General features: G+C 42.6%; 9 non-coding genes across 9 annotated transcripts; all 9 read right to left on the reverse strand.

Annotated features, from left to right (window-relative positions):
• Positions 1-341: 341 nt before the first annotated feature.
• On the reverse strand, positions 342-413 carry trnag-ucc (transfer RNA glycine (anticodon UCC)). Its single transcript has one exon. It is a non-coding gene; the product is annotated as a tRNA-Gly (tRNA).
• A 1,958-nt stretch (positions 414-2,371) lies between these two features.
• Positions 2,372-2,443, reverse strand: trnaa-ugc (transfer RNA alanine (anticodon UGC)). Its single transcript has one exon. It is a non-coding gene; the product is annotated as a tRNA-Ala (tRNA).
• A 404-nt stretch (positions 2,444-2,847) lies between these two features.
• trnag-ucc (transfer RNA glycine (anticodon UCC)) lies at positions 2,848-2,919 on the reverse strand. Its single transcript has one exon. It is a non-coding gene; the product is annotated as a tRNA-Gly (tRNA).
• A 1,970-nt stretch (positions 2,920-4,889) lies between these two features.
• On the reverse strand, positions 4,890-4,961 carry trnaa-ugc (transfer RNA alanine (anticodon UGC)). Its single transcript has one exon. It is a non-coding gene; the product is annotated as a tRNA-Ala (tRNA).
• Positions 4,962-5,365: 404 nt separating this feature from the next.
• On the reverse strand, positions 5,366-5,437 carry trnag-ucc (transfer RNA glycine (anticodon UCC)). The gene has a single exon. It is a non-coding gene; the product is annotated as a tRNA-Gly (tRNA).
• A 1,970-nt stretch (positions 5,438-7,407) lies between these two features.
• trnaa-ugc (transfer RNA alanine (anticodon UGC)) lies at positions 7,408-7,479 on the reverse strand. The gene has a single exon. It is a non-coding gene; the product is annotated as a tRNA-Ala (tRNA).
• Positions 7,480-7,883: 404 nt separating this feature from the next.
• Positions 7,884-7,955, reverse strand: trnag-ucc (transfer RNA glycine (anticodon UCC)). Its single transcript has one exon. It is a non-coding gene; the product is annotated as a tRNA-Gly (tRNA).
• Positions 7,956-9,914: 1,959 nt separating this feature from the next.
• Positions 9,915-9,986, reverse strand: trnaa-ugc (transfer RNA alanine (anticodon UGC)). The gene has a single exon. It is a non-coding gene; the product is annotated as a tRNA-Ala (tRNA).
• A 404-nt stretch (positions 9,987-10,390) lies between these two features.
• Positions 10,391-10,462, reverse strand: trnag-ucc (transfer RNA glycine (anticodon UCC)). Its single transcript has one exon. It is a non-coding gene; the product is annotated as a tRNA-Gly (tRNA).
• Between the last annotated feature and the right edge of the window lie 321 nt (positions 10,463-10,783).

Below are 10,783 nucleotides of genomic sequence, written 5' to 3' on the forward strand. Positions count from 1 at the left end.
AAAGAAGCATTTGCAGATTTGGCTGTCAAGGACTCTCGGATCCCTACTTGTTCATGTAAAGACCCGTTCCAACAGAGTAAGCAGTGTCAGACACCATTGCTGTAGTGGTTTTCATACATCCCCAGGAAGATGACAATCATTAGGAGGCCAAACTTAACGATGGAATGAAGGTCATTTAGAGCCGTGATTGTTTGAAAACAACAACTCTTGACTCTTTTCCTAGCGCATTTTCTTGATCCTGTTCAAAGTTTGATCTCTTCACTCTAGAGAAGATGCTTACTTTGAGATTTCGAAAGTACCGAAAGACCGCACAATTTTCAAATCGCTAAATAGAAGACAACTGCGATGGCCGGGAATCGAACCCGGGTCAACTGCTTGGAAGGCAGCTATGCTCACCACTATACCACCATCGCTTCAAAAGCATTTTATTTTCATTCCCTTAAAAAATCTAATCGGTAGAGTATACAGTACAAGTCAGTAAAGAGTCTCAGTCATCCGGGTCTGGAAGGTAAGTCATGTCAAATGGACTTCTTTTTAGTTGAAAGAGTTTCGTTAAGTTTCAAAGATAGTTGGCTCTTGTCTGCAGTGCGCTGAATATTGGTTCAGATGCTGCGCTTGTTGCAGAGATTCATTGACCGTTGACAGTATAGATTTAGTACATTAGCTTCTTTCATGAAACTTATTGCAACTTTAAAACCCGGATCAACCTCAACCTGAATCAGATCCGCTCTCTCACAAGTGAGAAATAAACAGACTGGCATTTTTAAAAGCATATGGAGATGCCAGGGATTAATCCCAGGGCCTTCTACATGCAACACATGCCATGTACCACTGAGATACAACTCTGGTTGCACACCAATGCAAGCCATACACATGGGAATAGGAAATAGAGCCGTCTTCAATCCCTTTAAAGAAGAATTTGCAGATTTGGCTGTCAAGGACTCTCGGATCCCCACTTGTTCATGTAAAGACCTGCTCCAACAGAGTAAGCAGTGTCAGACTCCATTGCTGTAGTGGCTTTCATACATCCCCAGGAAGATGACGATCATTAAGAGGCCACACCTAACGATTGAATGAAGGTCCTTTAGAGCCGTGATTGTTTAAAGCCAACAACTCTTGACTCTTTTCCTAGCGCATTTTCTTTAGCCTGATCAAAGCTTGTTCTCTTTACCCTACAAACATGTTTACTTTGACATTTCTAAAGTATCGAAAAACCACACAAATTTCAAATCGCTAAACAGAAGACAACTGCAAGGGCAGGGAATCAAACCGTGGTCAACGGCTGGGGAGGGAGCTATGCTCACCACTATACCACCACCACTTCAAACGCACCTTTTTTTAATTCTCTTAAGAAATCAAATTGGTAAAGTATACAGTACAAGTCAGTAAAGATTCTGACTGATCAGTCATGAAAATTTTTCCAACTTGAAAACCCGGATGAACCTCAACCTGAATCAGATCCGCTCTCTCACAGGTGACATATAAACAGACTGTCATTTTTAAAAGTACATGGAGATGGAAGGCAAGTCATGTTAAATGGACTTCATTTTAGTTTCAAAGATAGTTGGCTTGTGCACCCAGTCACATTGCCTTGCAACGGTCATGAAGTAAGCCCAAGCCACTCATTTTCCACTCTCAGGTGAGAAACAAACAGACTGTCATTTAGTTAAAGATCATGGAGATACCAGGGATTGAACCCTCATACATGCAAAGCATGCGCTCTACCACTGAGCTACATCCCCAACATCATGACAGATTAAGATCACATGGGAAGTGGAAATAGAGCAGTCTCAAATACGCGTAAGCAAGCATTCCCAGACTTGGTTGTCAAGGACCCTCGTCTTGCTTGTTTTCTGACAATTTCGGCTGTACACAATACCTACTACCTGGATCAGGTTTGTACAGCCAATCAGAGCTTAAAGATAGCATCTTAGTTTAGGGTGGGGTGGGATAAGGCAAAGCATAATGTTCTCTTCCAATTGGTGACTGTCTCAACACACGTAATCCAGGTAATTGGCAGTGGGTAGAGCAATAGTTAGCTGGGCATAGTTGGAAGACAAGGAGGCACAGTCATTCAAATTTTTGCAACTTGAAAACCCGGATGAACCTCAGCCTGAATGAGATCCACTCTCTCACAAGTGTCGAATAAACAGACTGTCATTTTTTAAGTACATGGAGATGCCAGGAATTGATTCCAGGGTCTGGCAGGTAAGTCATGTCAAATGGACTTCTTTGTCGTTAAAATGTTCTCAAAGATAGTTGGCTAGTTCACCCAGTCACATTGCCTTGCCATGGTCATGAAGCAAGCCCAAGTCAGTTATTTTCCACTCTCAGCTGAGAAACAAAGCCACTATCGTTTTGTTAAAGCACGTGGAGATGCTGGGGATTGAACCCAGGGCCTCATACATGCAAAGCATGCGCTCTACCACTGAGCTACATCCCCAGTTGCACTGGCACATAAGCCATACACATGCGAATAGGAAAAAGAGCCGTCTTCAACACCTTTAAAGAAGCATTTGCAGATTTGGCTGTCAAGGACTCTCGGATCCCTACTTGTTCATGTAAAGACCCGCTCCAACAGAGTAAGCAGTGTCAGACACCATTGCTGTAGTGGTTTTCATACATCCCCAGGAAGATGACAATCATTAGGAGGCCAAACTTAACGATGGAATGAAGGTCATTTAGAGCCGTGATTGTTTGAAAACAACAACTCTTGACTCTTTTCCTAGCGCATTTTCTTGATCCTGTTCAAAGTTTGATCTCTTCACTCTAGAGAAGATGCTTACTTTGAGATTTCGAAAGTACCGAAAGGCCGCACCATTTTCAAATCGCTAAATAGAAGACAACTGCGATGGCCGGGAATCGAACCCGGGTCAACTGCTTGGAAGGCAGCTATGCTCACCACTATACCACCATCGCTTCAAAAGCACTTTATTTTCATTCTCTTAAAAAATCTAATCGGTAGAGTATACAGTACAAGTCAGTAAAGAGTCTCAGTCATCCGGGTCTGGAAGGTAAGTCATGTCAAATGGACTTCTTTTTAGTTGAAAGAGTTTCGTTAAGTTTCAAAGATAGTTGGCTCTTGTCTGCAGTGCGCTGAATATTGGTTCAGATGCTGCGCTTGTTGCAGAGATTCATTGACTGTTGACAGTATAGATTTAGAACATTAGCTTCTTTCATGAAACTTATTGCAACTTTAAAACCCGGATCAACCTCAACCTGAATCAGATCCGCTCTCTCACAAGTGAGAAATAAACAGACTGGCATTTTTAAAAGCATGTGGAGATGCCAGGGATTGATCCCAAGGCCTTTTACATGCAACACATGCCATCTACCACTGAGCTACATCTCTGGTTGCACACCAATGCAAGCCATACACATGGGAATAGGAAATAGAGCCGTCTTCAATCCCTTTAAAGAAGAATTTGCAGATTTGGCTGTCAACGACTCTCGGATCCCTACTTGTTCATGTAAAGACTCGCTCTAACAGAGTAAGCAGTGTCAGACACCATTGCTGTAGTGGCTTTCATACATCCCCAGGAAGATGACGATCATTAGGAGGCCACACCTAACGATGGAATGAAGGTCATTTAGAGCCGTGATTGTTTAAAGCCAACAACTCTTGACTCTTTTCCTAGCGCATTTTCTTTAGCCTGATCAAAGCTTGTTCTCTTTACCCTACAAACATGTTTACTTTGACATTTCTAAAGTATCGAAAAACCACACAAATTTCAAATCGCTAAACAGAAGACAACTGCAAGGGCAGGGAATCAAACCGTGGTCAACGGCTGGGGAGGGAGCTATGCTCACCACTATACCACCACCACCTCAAACACACCTTTTTTTATTCTCTTAAGAAATCAAATTGGTAAAGTATACAGTAGAAGTCAGTAAAGATTCTGACTGATCAGTCATGAAAATTTTTCCAACTTGAAAACCCGGATGAACCTCAACCTGAATCAGATCCGCTCTCTCACAGGTGACATATAAACAGACTGTCATTTTTAAAAGTACATGGAGATGGAAGGCAAGTCATGTTAAATGGACTTCATTTTAGTTTCAAAGATAGTTGGCTAGTGCACCCAGTCACATTGCCTTGCAACGGTCATGAAGTAAGCCCAAGACACTCATTTTCCACTCTCAGGTGAGAAACAAACAGACTGTCATTTAATTAAAGCACATGGAGATACCGGGGATTGAACCCTCATACATGCAAAGCATGCGCTCTACCACTGAGCTACATCCCCAACATCATGACAGATTAAGATCACATGGGAAGTGGAAATAGAGCAGTCTCAAATACCCGTAAGCAAGCATTCCCAGACTTGGTTGTCAAGGACCCTCGTCTTGCTTTTTTTCTGACAATTTCGGCTGTACACAATACCTACTACCTGGATCAGGTTTGTTCAGCCAATCAGAGCTTAAAGATAGCATCTTAGTTTAGGGTGGGGTGGGATAAGGCAAAGCATAATGTTCTCTTCCAATTGGTGACTGTCTCAACACACGTAATCCAGGTAATTGGCAGTGGGTAGAGCAATAGTTAGCTGGGCATAGTTGGAAGACAAGGAGGCACAGTCATTCAAATTTTTGCAACTTGAAAACCCAGATGAACCTCAGCCTGAATGAGATCCACTCTCTCACAGGTGTCGAATAAACAGACTGTCATTTTTTAAGTACATGGAGATGCCAGGAATTGATCCCAGGGATTGATCCCAGGGTCTGGCAGGTAAGTCATGTCAAATGGACTTCTTTGTCGTTAAAATGTTCTCAAAGATAGTTGGCTAGTTCACCCAGTCACATTGCCTTGCCATGGTCATGAAGCAAGCCCAAGTCAGTTATTTTCCACTCTCAGCTGAGAAACAAAGACACTATCATTTTGTTAAAGCACGTGGAGATGCTGGGGATTGAACCCAGGGCCTCATACATGCAAAGCATGCGCTCTACCACTGAGCTACATCCCCAGTTGCACTGGCACATAAGCCATACACATGGGAATAGGAAAAAGAGCCGTCTTCAACACCTTTAAAGAAGCATTTGCAGATTTGGCTGTCAAGGACTCTCGGATCCCTACTTGTTCATGTAAAGACCCGTTCCAACAGAGTAAGCAGTGTCAGACACCATTGCTGTAGTGGCTTTCATACATCCCCAGGAAGATGACAATCATTAGGAGGCCAAACTTAACGATGGAATGAAGGTCATTTAGAGCCGTGATTGTTTGAAAACAACAACTCTTGACTCTTTTCCTAGCGCATTTTCTTGATCCTGATCAAATTTTGATCTCTTCACTCTAGAGAAGATGCTTACTTTGAGATTTCGAAAGTACCGAAAGACCGCACAATTTTCAAATCGCTAAATAGAAGACAACTGCGATGGCCGGGAATCGAACCCGGGTCAACTGCTTGGAAGGCAGCTATGCTCACCACTATACCACCATCGCTTCAAAAGCATTTTATTTTCATTCCCTTAAAAAATCTAATCGGTAGAGTATACAGTACAAGTCGGTAAAGAGTCTCAGTCATCCGGGTCTGGAAGGTAAGTCATGTCAAATGGACTTCTTTTTAGTTGAAAGAGTTTCGTTAAGTTTCAAAGATAGTTGGCTCTTGTCTGCAGTGCGCTGAATATTGGTTCAGATGCTGCGCTTGTTGCAGAGATTCATTGACCGTTGACAGTATAGATTTAGTACATTAGCTTCTTTCATGAAACTTATTGCAACTTTAAAACCCGGATCAACCTCAACCTGAATCAGATCCGCTCTCTCACAAGTGAGAAATAAACAGACTGGCATTTTTAAAAGCATATGGAGATGCCAGGGATTAATCCCAGGGCCTTCTACATGCAACACATGCCATGTACCACTGAGATACAACTCTGGTTGCACACCAATGCAAGCCATACACATGGGAATAGGAAATAGAGCCGTCTTCAATCCCTTTAAAGAAGAATTTGCAGATTTGGCTGTCAAGGACTCTCGGATCCCCACTTGTTCATGTAAAGACCTGCTCCAACAGAGTAAGCAGTGTCAGACTCCATTGCTGTAGTGGCTTTCATACATCCCCAGGAAGATGACGATCATTAGGAGGCCACACCTAACGATGGAATGAAGGTCATTTAGAGCCGTGATTGTTTAAAGCCAACAACTCTTGACTCTTTTCCTAGCGCATTTTCTTTAGCCTGATCAAAGCTTGTTCTCTTTACCCTACAAACATGTTTACTTTGACATTTCTAAAGTATCGAAAAACCACACAAATTTCAAATCGCTAAACAGAAGACAACTGCAAGGGCAGGGAATCAAACCGTGGTCAACGGCTGGGGAGGGAGCTATGCTCACCACTATACCACCACCACCTCAAACACACCTTTTTTTATTCTCTTAAGAAATCAAATTGGTAAAGTATACAGTAGAAGTCAGTAAAGATTCTGACTGATCAGTCATGAAAATTTTTCCAACTTGAAAACCCGGATGAACCTCAACCTGAATCAGATCCGCTCTCTCACAGGTGACATATAAACAGACTGTCATTTTTAAAAGTACATGGAGATGGAAGGCAAGTCATGTTAAATGGACTTCATTTTAGTTTCAAAGATAGTTGGCTAGTGCACCCAGTCACATTGCCTTGCAACGGTCATGAAGTAAGCCCAAGACACTCATTTTCCACTCTCAGGTGAGAAACAAACAGACTGTCATTTAATTAAAGCACATGGAGATACCGGGGATTGAACCCTCATACATGCAAAGCATGCGCTCTACCACTGAGCTACATCCCCAACATCATGACAGATTAAGATCACATGGGAAGTGGAAATAGAGCAGTCTCAAATACCCGTAAGCAAGCATTCCCAGACTTGGTTGTCAAGGACCCTCGTCTTGCTTTTTTTCTGACAATTTCGGCTGTACACAATACCTACTACCTGGATCAGGTTTGTTCAGCCAATCAGAGCTTAAAGATAGCATCTTAGTTTAGGGTGGGGTGGGATAAGGCAAAGCATAATGTTCTCTTCCAATTGGTGACTGTCTCAACACACGTAATCCAGGTAATTGGCAGTGGGTAGAGCAATAGTTAGCTGGGCATAGTTGGAAGACAAGGAGGCACAGTCATTCAAATTTTTGCAACTTGAAAACCCAGATGAACCTCAGCCTGAATGAGATCCACTCTCTCACAGGTGTCGAATAAACAGACTGTCATTTTTTAAGTACATGGAGATGCCAGGAATTGATCCCAGGGATTGATCCCAGGGTCTGGCAGGTAAGTCATGTCAAATGGACTTCTTTGTCGTTAAAATGTTCTCAAAGATAGTTGGCTAGTTCACCCAGTCACATTGCCTTGCCATGGTCATGAAGCAAGCCCAAGTCAGTTATTTTCCACTCTCAGCTGAGAAACAAAGACACTATCATTTTGTTAAAGCACGTGGAGATGCTGGGGATTGAACCCAGGGCCTCATACATGCAAAGCATGCGCTCTACCACTGAGCTACATCCCCAGTTGCACTGGCACATAAGCCATACACATGGGAATAGGAAAAAGAGCCGTCTTCAACACCTTTAAAGAAGCATTTGCAGATTTGGCTGTCAAGGACTCTCGGATCCCTACTTGTTCATGTAAAGACCCGTTCCAACAGAGTAAGCAGTGTCAGACACCATTGCTGTAGTGGCTTTCATACATCCCCAGGAAGATGACAATCATTAGGAGGCCAAACTTAACGATGGAATGAAGGTCATTTAGAGCCGTGATTGTTTGAAAACAACAACTCTTGACTCTTTTCCTAGCGCATTTTCTTGATCCTGATCAAATTTTGATCTCTTCACTCTAGAGAAGATGCTTACTTTGAGATTTCGAAAGTACCGAAAGACCGCACAATTTTCAAATCGCTAAATAGAAGACAACTGCGATGGCCGGGAATCGAACCCGGGTCAACTGCTTGGAAGGCAGCTATGCTCACCACTATACCACCATCGCTTCAAAAGCATTTTATTTTCATTCCCTTAAAAAATCTAATCGGTAGAGTATACAGTACAAGTCGGTAAAGAGTCTCAGTCATCCGGGTCTGGAAGGTAAGTCATGTCAAATGGACTTCTTTTTAGTTGAAAGAGTTTCGTTAAGTTTCAAAGATAGTTGGCTCTTGTCTGCAGTGCGCTGAATATTGGTTCAGATGCTGCGCTTGTTGCAGAGATTCATTGACCGTTGACAGTATAGATTTAGTACATTAGCTTCTTTCATGAAACTTATTGCAACTTTAAAACCCGGATCAACCTCAACCTGAATCAGATCCGCTCTCTCACAAGTGAGAAATAAACAGACTGGCATTTTTAAAAGCATATGGAGATGCCAGGGATTAATCCCAGGGCCTTCTACATGCAACACATGCCATGTACCACTGAGATACAACTCTGGTTGCACACCAATGCAAGCCATACACATGGGAATAGGAAATAGAGCCGTCTTCAATCCCTTTAAAGAAGAATTTGCAGATTTGGCTGTCAAGGACTCTCGGATCCCCACTTGTTCATGTAAAGACCTGCTCCAACAGAGTAAGCAGTGTCAGACTCCATTGCTGTAGTGGCTTTCATACATCCCCAGGAAGATGACGATCATTAGGAGGCCACACCTAACGATTGAATGAAGGTCCTTTAGAGCCGTGATTGTTTAAAGCCAACAACTCTTGACTCTTTTCCTAGCGCATTTTCTTTAGCCTGATCAAAGCTTGTTCTCTTTACCCTACAAACATGTTTACTTTGACATTTCTAAAGTATCGAAAAACCACACAAATTTCAAATCGCTAAACAGAAGACAACTGCAAGGGCAGGGAATCAAACCGTGGTCAACGGCTGGGGAGGGAGCTATGCTCACCACTATACCACCACCACTTCAAACGCACCTTTTTTTAATTCTCTTAAGAAATCAAATTGGTAAAGTATACAGTACAAGTCAGTAAAGATTCTGACTGATCAGTCATGAAAATTTTTCCAACTTGAAAACCCGGATGAACCTCAACCTGAATCAGATCCGCTCTCTCACAGGTGACATATAAACAGACTGTCATTTTTAAAAGTACATGGAGATGGAAGGCAAGTCAAAGGTAAATGGACTTTATTTTAGTTTCAAAGATAGTTGGCTAGTGCACCCAGTCACATTGCCTTGCAACGGTCATGAAGTAAGCCCAAGACACTCATTTTCCACTCTCAGGTGAGAAACAAACAGACTGTCATTTAGTTAAAGCACATGGAGATACCGGGGATTGAACCCTCATACATGCAAAGCATGCGCTCTACCACTGAGCTACATCCACAACATCATGACAGATTAAGATCACATGGGAGGTGGAAATAGAGCAGTCTCAAATACCCGTAAGCAAGCATTCCCAGACTTGGTTGTCAAGGACCCTCGTCTTGCTTGTTTTCTGACAATTTCGGCTGTACACAATACCTACTACCTGGATCAGGTTTGTTCAGCCAATCAGAGCTTAAAGATAGAATCTTAGTTTAGGGTGGGGTGGGATAAGGCAAAGCATAATGTTCTCTTCCAATTGGTGACTGTCTCAACACACGTAATCCAGGTAATTGGCAGTGGGTAGAGCAATAGTTAGCTGGGCATAGTTGGAAGACAAGGAGGCACAGTCATTCAAATTTTTGCAACTTTAAAACCCGGATGTACCTCAGACTGAATGAGATCCACTCTCTCACAAGTGTCGAATAAACAGACTGTCATTTTTTAAGTACATGGAGATGCCAGGAATTGATTCCAGGGTCTGGCAGGTAAGTCATGTCAAATGGACTTCTTTGTCGTTAAAATGTTCTCAAAGATAATTGGCTAGTTCACCCAGTCACATTGCCTTGCCATGGTCATGAAGCAAGCCCAAGTCAGTTATTTTCCACTCTCAGCTGAGAAACAAAGACACTATCATTTTGTTAAAGCACGTGGAGATGCTGGGGATTGAACCCAGGGCCTCATACATGCAAAGCATGCGCTCTACCACTGAGCTACATCCCCAGTTGCACTGGCACATAAGCCATACACATGGGAATAGGAAAAAGAGCCGTCTTCAACACCTTTAAAGAAGCATTTGCAGATTTGGCTGTCAAGGACTCTCGGATCCCTACTTGTTCATGTAAAGACCCGCTCCAAAGAAGTAAGCAGTGTCAGACACCATTGCTGTAGTGGTTTTCATACATACCCAGGAAGATGACAATCATTAGGAGGCCAAACTTAACGATGGAATGAAGGTCATTTAGAGCCGTGATTGTTTGAAAACAACAACTCTTGACTCTTTTCCTAGCGCATTTTCTTGATCCTGATCAAATTTTGATCTCTTCACTCTAGAGAAGATGCTTACTTTGAGATTTCGAAAGTACCGAAAGACCGCACAATTTTCAAATCGCTAAATAGAAGACAACTGCGGTGGCCGGGAATCAAACCCGGGTCAACTGCTTGGAAGCCAGCTATGCTCACCACTATACCACCATCGCTTCAAAAGCATTTTATTTTCATTCCCTAAAAAAATCTAATCGGTAGAGTATACAGTACAAGTCAGTAAAGATTCTGACTGATCAGTCATGAAACTTTTTCCAACTTGAAAACCCGGATGAACCTCAACCTGAATCAGATCCGCTCTCTCACAGGTGACATATAAACAGACTGTCATTTTTAAAAGTACATGGAGATGGAAGGCAAGTCAACAGTAAATGGACTTCATTTTAGTTTCAAAGATAGTTGGCTAGTGCACCCAGTCACATTGCCTTGCAACGGTCATGAAGTAAGCCCAAGACACTCATTTTCCACTCTCAGGT

The sequence above is a fragment of the Channa argus genome, unplaced genomic scaffold, assembly GCF_033026475.1.
Source record: "Channa argus isolate prfri unplaced genomic scaffold, Channa argus male v1.0 Contig143, whole genome shotgun sequence".
Classification (NCBI taxonomy): Eukaryota; Metazoa; Chordata; class Actinopteri; order Anabantiformes; family Channidae; genus Channa; species Channa argus.